Source organism: Sinohyriopsis cumingii, chromosome 6 (genome assembly GCF_028554795.1).
Source record: "Sinohyriopsis cumingii isolate HCF-2022 chromosome 6, ASM2855479v2, whole genome shotgun sequence".
In the NCBI taxonomy this organism is placed as follows: domain Eukaryota; kingdom Metazoa; phylum Mollusca; class Bivalvia; order Unionida; family Unionidae; genus Sinohyriopsis; species Sinohyriopsis cumingii.
In genome coordinates, this window is record NC_142966.1 from 144,696,474 (window position 1) to 144,708,762 (window position 12,289).

Below are 12,289 nucleotides of genomic sequence, written 5' to 3' on the forward strand. Positions count from 1 at the left end.
GATGGAGAAATATTTTACCTATGATAAATAAGACGATACAGTCTTCGGAATACCATTTTATTTAATGCGGTATAAATGTAAATATGTGGGAGTTACCTGCGCAACTAATATTTTACTAAATGAAACACCATAAAGTAGAAAGACTTTATAAGTTTGAATTTCATTCAAAGTATATTTCATGGAATGTGAAGCTGTTTTTCCTTAATTATAAGTGGACTTATAATTTCTTCGAAACTTCTAATCAACTATTTCTTATGATGAAAGTGTTGGTTCTTCCGAAAATGATGTTTCATAATAGAATTCAGGAATTCCCTTGATATGCTTCTAAATCGGATTTTGTTACTGCTAATATCAATAGTTTTCATATACAATGTTCTGCCTTTAAAAGATTGAAGTATATCGTATAAAATATTGAATGTAAGAGAATAAAAACCTGTTCATTTTCCCATTTTGAAATAGTATACCTATGTTTATATTACGTGTTATACCTTTTGAAACAATCTTAAAAATTTCAGCCTACCGAAATAGACATTCCTGACGAGTAGAATGAACGAAATTGGTTTGTGAAGTTTATATAGTTCAATGGATCCGTTTGCATACATCAGTGTCTTGCAGTTTTTATCTGGATTACTATATCACTAGAGTGATATTTCTATAATCTCTGGGGCTACCGTTATTAGTATTGCCTAATAATGTAATTGTATTCATCTGCGTAAAACTTGTAATATAGACTCTAATACACACGTTCTCTATTCTAGTCGATGCCTTTATTTCATGGCGTTGTTTGGATTAGAGGGTGACTTGTGTGTATGCTTAGCGCACTTTTTGGTCACAATTGATTAATACTCACTAGAAATTTCAATATCAGAATAAACACTATTCCTGCAGGAAGACTTCTTGTTTCCCCCAAATAACACAGATTATTGTGAGTCGGGTATTTTCCAAAACTATAAAAGGAGACCAGTTGAGTCGCGATGATTGTTTTAATGTATTCAATTTTCGGTCGAGCTGTGTAGATCTGAAAGCAAAGTCCACTCTTCTATTGATAAGGTCATTTTTGTTTTGGTTACCGGTTTATAAGTTGTATTGGACAAATTAGGATTATTTTCATCCTCATTATCGGATAACATTATCTTGTTAGGTGTCTTCATCACATGTAAATAAATGATTTCATTGATCTTTGAGACCTCGTCTTCCTATTGATTTTCTGAGCGGGATAGCAAGGTTTCTATTGTGTACGTATTTTACAGTATGTTAATCTTGTTTATTACCTTTCAGAATTTGTTGTTTTATTTGCATTACTATTTTCAAATTTAAGCCTTTGGAGTTGCTTCTGCTATTGGTACATCTTCGTCTAATGGGAATATCCGAATTAGTTCCCAGTTTTAAAACTCTAAAATGGCAAGTACGTCATTTACATGACACGGATAAAAAGGGAACTTATTCGACTCTAAAACAGAGAGTCTGAACAGATGGGTCAGGTTTAGTTGAGCGAACTACCATGCTTCTAAGCAGTGGCTATGATGTAGTGATAGTGAACACGATTTGCGCATTGTCTCTATCACTTTGCAAAACTATATCACGTGTCATGATGATATTGCCAAAACTTTGTAGCCTTTTAGTTTGTTGCCCCGTAGGCTAATTAGGATTCGAATTCCAAGCTTGTTTTACAGTTATTGCAGAGTAATATATTGGGTGATGGGTAATATATACAACTAATATTCACCGCGTTTAGCCGACATAACTCAATATTCAAGAAACTTGTGGTCTGAATTATGCTTTTTAAATTATATATTGAGTCAATATTAAAGGATCATATTTGTCGATCTGTTACCGGACAGGAGACATTGATTTGTTCTTTTATCATGTACAGAAAGTTTGTTTTTGGCGGACAATTATGCGACAATATTCTTTTAAACTGCAGTCTAATAATGCAATTTCAGTATCTCATACACAGTTCAAACAGTTCAGCCTATTATGAAACTGCAGATAAAATTGTTGTCGTTGTTGGATGCTTCTTACATATGGATTTTGGGACACTGCATGATCTTCAAATACACTTTGAAAATCTATCAATATCAGGATAGAAAAGGTTTATTCAGATGTTTTCGAAGACCATCTAAGACAATGTTGGACACATCCAGCTCATAAATACTTATATATGTTAGATGATAACTACTTTACATAATGAATATGAAACATACTGCTGAATGCTATTGTATTTTAAAGAAAACTAGATGCGAAGGACGCGGTGATGACTACCAAAACGGTTCGAATATGCGTGAGAATGTTTGGGAGAGAGAGAAATTGAATTTTGTTGAATAGAGACACTATCATGATAGAAACAACTATTTGATGTTTTTGAACAATGCAATTTATTGTTGTCCAAGATATTAATTCCAACATTACAATATTCCAAAGAGAGGTGCCTTATTTTTGTCGATTCTGGCCCAGCCTTCATTTATGGATGTTCTTCTTAATATCTGTAAAATATGAAAGAAGAATCAAGTGAATATGTCCTGGATGTATTGGTAAAAGCAAAACATTATGTTTATGCTAATAATTATATGAAGGGAGAAAGGCGATAATGTGAGTACTTCGAATTGTAGGATTTAGATGTACAATGAGTATGAGGAGATTGTGGTGGAGAACTTAATATTGAAGAAGCACTGTATCTTAATTCTCTAATATATAACTGTCTAAGATGGAGAGTACAAATTCTTACTTCACAGGGTGTTTAATGTGAGGGAATCCACCCCAAGAACCGAATCCTCCCCAAGGCCCGAAATATCCACCATATCCACCGCTGTATCCCCAGGGAATTCCACCACTGTATCCACCATATCCGCCATAACCTCCAATTCCACTGTAGCCGCCGTAACCTTTTTTCGGGATGGCTGCGATGGCACAAACCATGCAAGCAAGAAGAACTAGTACAGCCTTCATTCTCGTCTGCACAACAAAATAAATAGCACAGACGATAATCATAATTAGGGATATGAACAACGAAGAACGTGTAATAACGAATAAATATTAATTTTGAGGTACAGAACAGTCTATATTCCTTAAAAGCAAACCTAAATTTGTGCAACGCAGTAAAATCAGATGGCCCACGTACGCCTCTGATCCGCCCCGAACCTCTTAATTATATTTTATATTATGACATTTATTGTCATAGGTCTTTTAGGTAGTGCATGTGTTTGTTATGACAGATTATTCAATTGATGTTGCACCTACACAATGAATATATTTAAAAAATCTGATATACATAACATTAATAAATATGGAGGTAATATTTCCGTTGCCACAATATAAATATAGTCATTTGAAACATGTCATTTTAGCATATCCAAATGCCCAAGTTAAATATTGTGAATACGTCAGATTTTGAATTTGTGATCTTGTGAAGTTTGTTTGACATACAGGGCACGGATTTCATTAATATTGTTTTTCCAGAGTCCGCTTAGGAAACGTGGTGACAGGGACACAACTGGTCATTTTTGAATAAAATACGCTATAGAGGCGATTAGAAAATTAAAATAAATCTGTATGGCTATCGATTTTTTGATTCCATGTTTGGACAAGGAACCTATTTTAAAATAGGGGGATGCAAGAGAGTTTTCATTTTTCACATATACTAAAACTCATGTAATGATGTAATCATTCATGTGAGCACATAACAAAATAATACAGTTGTTTAGAAAGTAAACTTATTGGAGTATATTGATCAGTATTAATTAGTATGTTTTTATCATGAACATTAATTAACATGCAGAATAAAATTACTTACCTGTAAGTGTGGTAGCAAGGCACTGAAGCTCTAAATGAAGACGTCTCCGGATTGGCAGCCGCTGTGATAGCTTGTTTAATCGATGGTCAATTTATACCTATACTCCTGGTTTTTTCATCCACGATGTCAGAATTAATTGTGCATGATGAATGATTGAGAAGGAATTAAAGATGTAAATTAATGCTAATGCGCTATTGCAAAATTGTCCATTTTGTAAACTGATCAAACATTTTGAAAGATGATAAATTGGAGAATTCAAATTTTGTCTGTCTTCCGAGTAATAATTTCTAAAACATATACAAGGATAGGAAGATGTAGAAAAATACGTTGGTACAGTCCCAAATTTTATCTATATAACTTCATGATATGGTTACTAATTTCCATACAGAGTCACCATGGCTTTTTTTGTTACGTATACTTTTTCATATTATCTCTTCCCTTTCTAATATTTGTATGTTATTCATGTCTATATTTTGTACTTGACATTGTCCAAAACCAAAATTATAGCCTTCCTAACTAGTGACATTTATTTTATAAAGAACATAATAAATGTTAAAATTGTCTCTATGATTGTGGATCGAATAGTCAGTTCCTTATGAAATTAAACATTTGTCCTACAATTTGGGTTGAAAGATACAGTCTTGACTTTGACCTTAGAATCTACTAGAATGAAAACTTGTATTAAGTGGCAGAGTATTAAAGGAAAATAGTAATCGGAACCTAGATTAAAGAGAGGCGTATACAAACTTGTTTATGTAAAAATGACTCATTCTTTCCTTAACATATAAAGCAGAATTATTCTTTCTGTTGTTTTCAGCTTTTGATTTGGTTGGATTAATTTATTTAAATTATTATTTACTGGAAATTCAATGTGCTCGTCAATAATATTCTTGTTTCAGGACATTGATTTATAATTATGTTGAATTCAGACATGGAGATTTGGGATTATTTTATTAGGACACATAAAACTCTCAGGACATCGCCACACTCGAACGTCATTGACATATCAGTACGTTTGAGATTACATGTACGTCAGCATATTCCATATTGGAACCTATTCGGAATACAACTGGAATTATATTGGGACTTCATATATGTGAACTTGTGATAAAAAGTTATGGAGTATTTGGGATTTAATTCACAATTCGGTTTTCAATTTTCCCTTCGTATTCTAGGCAAATAAATTATTTGATGAATTAAACAAACGGTGTTAGTTTTCGTTCTTATCTGTTACTTATTTTAATATCGTCGAGTCCTCCTAGATAATGGGTTCTCTTCCCTGATACAATTTTCTCTAAATATATCAGAAAACGTTACTTCGAAAGTTTCGAAGTCGCAGTAATTTTAATTTCATATAGAAATGAAATCAAAAGGTCTTCAGAGTGTTATTTAAAGTAGAGAACTTTATTATATATCCTACCCAGAATGAGTTAAAGTTGTTGAAAAAGAACGGATTGCTCCAGTTTGCCATAGAATATGATTACTTTGATGGGATACTTAGGAAGACTTGGAGACCATCTGAGATACCCACTTATGACAAGTGGTCAATGAGCTGGCACGTTATTGTATCTAAGTCATATGTACTCAGGGAATTCTTAGTCTAGTCCATGAAACTCCTTTGGCTCGTCATTTTCGGGTGCATACGACTTTTAACAAGATATTGAATCATTTTTATTAGTGGAAAATTAAATGTAATATTTGAAATTAACTTAGATATTGTCACAGTTGTCAAAAGATAGGAAAACTCAGAAGATACCCAAGGCTCACTTGCAATCTATTCCTGCATTTGTCGAACCATTTATTAAAATTGTGGTAGATTGTGTCGTTCCCTTACCTAAGACAAAGTCAAGGACCAATATTTGACGACGATCATATTTGCGTTAACGAACGTCCCGGAGTCAATTCTTTTAAGAATATTAAAACTAAAACTTTAGGAAAAATTCAGTTAAAGATTTTCTTTTTTGCTCACAATTTGACCTTTCGAAATCCGTTCGCACTGATGAGGGATGAAACTTTATATCTGGAGTTTTCACAGTAATGCAGGTATTAGGCATGTATGAATTCATGACTTCTTCTTATTACTCTGAAAGCCAAAGGGTTTAGAAAGATTTAATCAAAGTTTGAACCTATGATTCTGCGATATTGTTTTGATACCGGAAAAGACTGGGACGAAGATTTTCATTTATTGTCATTTGCAGTTAGGCAATCAGTTCAAGAGTTGTTAGAATTTAGACCTTGCGAATTAGTTCTTGGACATACTATTCGTGGATAATTGAAGTTATTAAAGGAGATGCTTTATTCAACAGAACTTGAACAATTAATCTTCATGCCTATGTTAGTGATTTCAATGAGAAGGTGTCAAAGGCTTGTGAAGTTACAAGAGCTAATCTTCAGTATACTGGGTGAAAAATGAAATTAAGGTATGACCAACATACAAAGAAAGGAGTTTTCATCCTGGTATTATAATTCTATATCTCCTGCCCATACCTCAAAATCTTCTTCGGGCTCTACGTAACTAAATTAAATTCTATCAAGAACCCTCCAGAGTATGTTGATAACGAAATATATGTTAATCACGCAGTTAATTTAGTTGTGCATGTGAGGATTTATGTCATGGAATGAAATTTGACTGCAGTGACCTTGGTGTAAACAATCTTCTTATGTGAATCAGAAACTTTCACATCCACCACTTCAAGAAAAGAGTGAACTCAAACATCTATTATTTGAATATGAACAACAAATGTTTGCACACCAACACGTACAATTGTACGAAGACTTTGACATTGGAGATTGTACGCTTGTTCAACAGCATTCATACAGAACGAATCCACTCATACAGGAATGTTTGAAGAAAGAAACTGAAAATAAACGACATTAGATATAGACATACCCATCGATGAAAAAATTTAATGTAAAGTTAAATTAGAGGCTTTCAATGATCGCTCACGTTCATTAGAATTCAACCAAACAAAAGAGATATAAGTGAGAAAAGTAACGACGAGGAAAATCAGAAATGCATGCCAGCCATTTATGGCACATGATACGTCCACCGTAATTCCAAATTTACAGCAACGGATTGCAATGAATTTTGTAGGTTTGATAATATTTAATATCACGGTTACATGCTTCTCGCGTTTTGGTTAAATAACATGTACATAATAGACAGTACAGATTTTATAAAATGAAAGTTACAAATTACATCAGGTCGCCAACAAAGAAATTAGGGTAACTATGCAAACATCGAGGATGTTGTTTTCCTACTGGTGTGTGGAACTGATGCCATGAATGGGAACCAGATTTACTTAGGGTCTAATAATACCAGCACTAATGGAACAGAGAATAACAATATTTCGAATTACGATGGTTATAATACTTTTTGTTCGTTAATACGATTTATGGCAAAGAATACTATAACTTATTAATGTCATCATTCTACAAAACAGTGATGAAAGGTCTACCACCATTTAATATGTTCACATGGATTGCTGTAGGCAAATACAGTAATTTGCATATTTTAGAACAATTCTTGAGGTGTTTGTAAAAGCGAATCTAATTAATCTATCGTCTATATTTTGATACAGTGTGGCAAATTAGAAATGAAATGTTCATTTAACCAAACAATCAATAACTATCTTCTATCATCTAATGATTTTGCAGGAAACGACTGAATGACGGAAGTGGACATTTCCAGAGAGGCATATAGCTTCCTTTGCTTTATGTCAGATATGTTTTCTCGATTATATCTATTTAAAAAAATTGAAATGTAGATATATTGCAGATATTTTAATGTACATTGCAGATAATATAAATGATAATAATATTGACATTTTGTACATTTGGATACATAAATACAAAGATACATACATACATTCATACATACATACGTTCGTACGTACATACATTGATACCTACACATAATACCTACCATCATACATACATACATACATACATACATACATACATACATACATACATGCATTCATGCATGCATGCATGCATTTATACATAAATACATTCATACATACATACATACATACATACATACATAGTTACATACATACTTACATGCATACATACATACATGCATAAATACATTCGTACATAGATACATACATACATACATACATACATGCATACATATATGCATACATACATCCGTGGATAGATACATACATACATTGATACATACATACATACATTCATACATACATACATACATAGATACATACATACATGCATTCATGGATACAAATATATTCATCCATCCATCGATCCATCTATCCATCCATTCATACATACATACATATATTTTTACATACATACATACATACATACTTACATACATATATACATATATACATACATACATACATGCATACATTTATGCATACATACATATATGCATACATACATACATACATACATATATACATACATATATAGATACATACATACATTTATACATTTATACATACATACATACATACATACATACATTGATGAATACAAATATACTCATAGATATTTTACGGGATCAATATATGGTGTTTTTGTTTTAGTTAGCTGTAATTAAGTTTTTAGTATGAAGAATCTTTAACCGGTAATTTACGATTTCCTCAGAAAAGTGCTTGTCTTTAAGGACAAAATATATTTTATGGGTTGATTGTGAATAGGGTCATGTAACAGCAAAGATCAGACTACAAGATTGTATTTGACATATTCCATCCTGCTGGAAGGTCGTTGCGTGTATCTGATGTATGAAATTTAATTTAATTTAATTTCTCTTCATTTCTATTCTTATTCTCAGTATATTGTCAACTGTAGCCATTAAAGTATATGAAAGGAATGCAAGATATGTATTTCAACTACATAAACTGAACATGCAATTACCGTACATCTAGAATCAAATATTTGATTGGGCAGAATTTGAAGTTTAGTTAAATTTGAGAAATTTGATAACTTAAGACTAGATTTGACAAGAAGATTAATGTTTTGAATACTCTGTTACGCCGCAAGAGACAGTGGCAGCGGTCAGTATATGTCATGTCTTCATGTTTTTGCTATGGCCAGCCATGATATATCTTCGGAATAAGCATTCATCATCTAGTTTCAGTCTCTCTGTCATCTGGAATTTTTAATTCAATTACATATTAAATTATAAATTCTGTAGCATGTATGGTAATGCATATTTAGAAAGAACTGATTTCCCGACATAATTTATAATAGGTATGATTTATCAAAACGTGTTTATTCCGTGACGTACTGCAGTGGACCAGAAGACCTGTTCAAACTGTTTAATTATGCAGTTCAAGTACATGCATGATTATGCATGGAAATAACTCATATTTTGCTTAAATATCAACAATCCCCTTATGTTGGAAAGTTGCTACGTCTGTCCCAGATGCAGAAAATAGTAAGTGTTAATGCGGTGCAGTGCTTGAAAGATGACGTTTCGCGTCTTATATTACACCAATGTAGCATATACCATTTTAAATCTTTGGAAAAATCTTATTTTGCGATTTTGAATTGCAGTTTCGAATGTAAATCATTGTATCGTGAATATTAGTTAATACTGAAGACAAATGGGATTGTTTGTAGGAAATATGTTCTGAATGAAATGAATAGTTTGCATTTTCATGCTATGTTGATAAAATTTCTATTTAGAAAATGCAACGAAGAAACTCAGTGAAAGGAAACCAAGAAGCAAATGATAGGGGCATGGGCCACATTTCTACTGTTCAGTCCCCTTTTGGTGTAGGAAACTTGTACCGAATTATTGTTTATGGCAACAGTGCTCAGAAAGTGAATTGGAACTATGCCACTTTCAAACCTTCGTGACTCTCCGCTCGTACTGGTGAAATCAGATCACTCGTACAACGAATTATCAAATTTATGGCAATACGTTTATCTAGGAGTTTTGAAGTACTCTGTCGCTTGAGTACAAATTGAGAGGTTCTTGTCGACTTGTTACTGTATATTACAGCCTATTCATTAAATCTATAATCTGTAATTTGCATGTCATGTTGAACCATGCTCGAAAATGAAGTAACGTCCCTATTGAGTCGAAGAGCATGAAAGATAGATTGGAATTCTTTGCTATGTAGATCTGACTTGACGATGAGTTCTAAACAATGAACAGCGTGAGCAATAGAGAGCTTTATTGTCACCGTCTTGTCGTTCGAATTCTCTTCCTTCAATTAATTTTCATAGATGAATTACAGATGTAAATGTTTATTGCACATCAAGAATACAAGAGCTGCATTTCATTTGATATAAAATCTTCATCGATTGATGCACTGGTGTCTGGAACAAACTGATAAACATGATAAACTGGTCTATATTCCTCAACTATAACGTTTGTTTTTTTGTATTTTAGTGTTACCATATGTTGATTCATGGCAAATTAAGCTCTGATTGCTTCGGTACCAATGTCAGAAAAGCTGATCATTCTTGTTGATTTTAACGCCAGAGTTGGCGCGGACCACATGTCGTGGAAGGGAGTTATTGGTAGAGATGGAATTGGTAAATGCAATAGCAATGGACAACTGTTCTTGAGGAGGTGCGCAACATACGATTTCCTGATCAGAAACAACACCATCTTCCGTCTGCCTAACTGTAATAAAACAACTTGGATGCACACACTGTCTTAGAATTGGCAGCATATCGCCTACATCTTAGCCTTTAGGAATGACAGGTATGATGTCAGCGTGATCAAGGCCATGTGCGGTGCTGACTGCTGGACAGACCACAGGCTACTGATTTCCAAGATGATTCTTAGAATTCAGCCTCCCAGACGTCCACAGGGAATTAAAGTCCCAAAGCGACTCAACGTGCAAGCTGTCTGAAGCTCTGACAAGCCAGCTAGAAATCACAGACTCTGATACCAGCGACGTAGATAAATGCTGGGCGGTCTTCAAACATCTGGTGTATTCTATTGCATCTGAATACATAGGCATCACTTCGCGAAAGTACCAAGACTGGTTCGAATAGAATTGAGTAGAAATAAAGTCCCTGCTAGAGGTGAAAAATCGTCTCCATCGTGCATACAACATCGACCCCAAGTCCGCTGAAAAATTGATGCCTTCAGCAGAGTTCGCCAAACTGTGCAGAAGAAACTGCGCGAGATACAGGACACATGCCTGAGCCGAAAGACTGATGATATCCAGTCCTTTGCCAACAGACAGGACATGAATAATTTCTATAGTGCTCCTCGTGATGTTTATGGCCCAGTAACATCAGGCACAGCCCCACTTTTGAGCTCCGATGGCAGCACTCTCATAACCGAGAAGGAGAATATACTGGATCGCTGGGCAGAAAACTTTGATGGTATCCTCAACAGACCCTCTTCCATCAACGATGAAGCGATCAACCGTCTACCCCAGGTGGAAATCGACCATTTCCAACAGTGATCTCCAACAGTGCTGGAAATCATAAGGCCACTGAGCTCCTGTCTAGTGGGAGCAGACTACATCCCAGCTGAGATGTAGAAGTCTGGTGGGTCTAAGGTAGTGGGAGGACTAAAAGATATGTTATGTGGGATGTGGAAGAAGAAGCTCATACCCCAGGAATTTAAAGACGCATCTATCATCCACATTTGCTAACTCAAAGGCAATCGCCAATCCTGCGACAACCATAGAGGAATCTCTCTACTCTGCATCGCTGAAAAGGTCCTCGCCAGGCTACTGCTGAGCAGACTCACAGAACACATTGATCATGGCCTATTGCCAGAAAGTCAGCGTGGCTTCAGAAAGGAGAAAGTCACCATCGACATGATTTTTGCTGACAGGCAGATGCAATAAAAGTGTCTTGAACAAAATGTCCAGCTATACACCACCTTCGTGGATCTGTCTAAGGCACTCTACACTATCAGCCGGCAAGGCCTTTGAAAGATCATGGCCAAATGTGGATGTCCAGAAGTCTTCATTGATATGATGAGGCAGTTTCATGATGGCATTCTTGCCAGAGTCCAGGACCAGGGCAACTATTCCAAACCCTTTGCAGTTACGAATGGTGTGAAACAACAATGCGTCTTAGCTCTCTTCAGCCTCATGTTCTCCGCAATGTTGATGGATGATTTCAAGGACAGCGATGTTGGAGTAGGTCTCCAATACCGTCAAGCCAAAACCAAAATCCAAGTTGAGAACATTCACGACCTGCTGGTTGCAGATGATTGTGCCCTCAACTTCAGCACGCAGGCAGCCATGCAACAGAGTATGGATCTTTTCTCCACAGCGTGCATCAACTTCGGACTCACCAATTCTACCAGCAAGACAGAGGTTCTGCATCAGCCAGCTCCTGGAGAAGATTACCTGGAACCATCCATCACTGTCAATGGCCAAAAGCTCAAAAATGTAGACAGGTTTACATACCTCGGCAGCAGCCTCTCATAGCATAGCATTTGGCAGAGTCCGCTCAAATGTCTGGGATAGGAGAGGCATCAAGCTTGCCACCAAACTAAAATTCTACGTAGCGGTTGTTCTCCCCACCCTCCTCTATGGA

At 35.1% G+C, this 12,289-nt stretch overlaps 1 long non-coding RNA gene across 1 annotated transcript; it reads right to left on the reverse strand.

Annotated features, from left to right (window-relative positions):
- Positions 1 to 2,351: 2,351 nt before the first annotated feature.
- LOC149798180 (uncharacterized) lies at positions 2,352 to 3,860 on the reverse strand. Its single transcript, XR_016421593.1, has 3 exons — positions 3,791 to 3,860; positions 2,726 to 2,952; positions 2,352 to 2,483 (listed from the first exon to the last, which is right to left on the reverse strand). It is a non-coding gene; the product is annotated as an uncharacterized LOC149798180 (long non-coding RNA).
- Between the last annotated feature and the right edge of the window lie 8,429 nt (positions 3,861 to 12,289).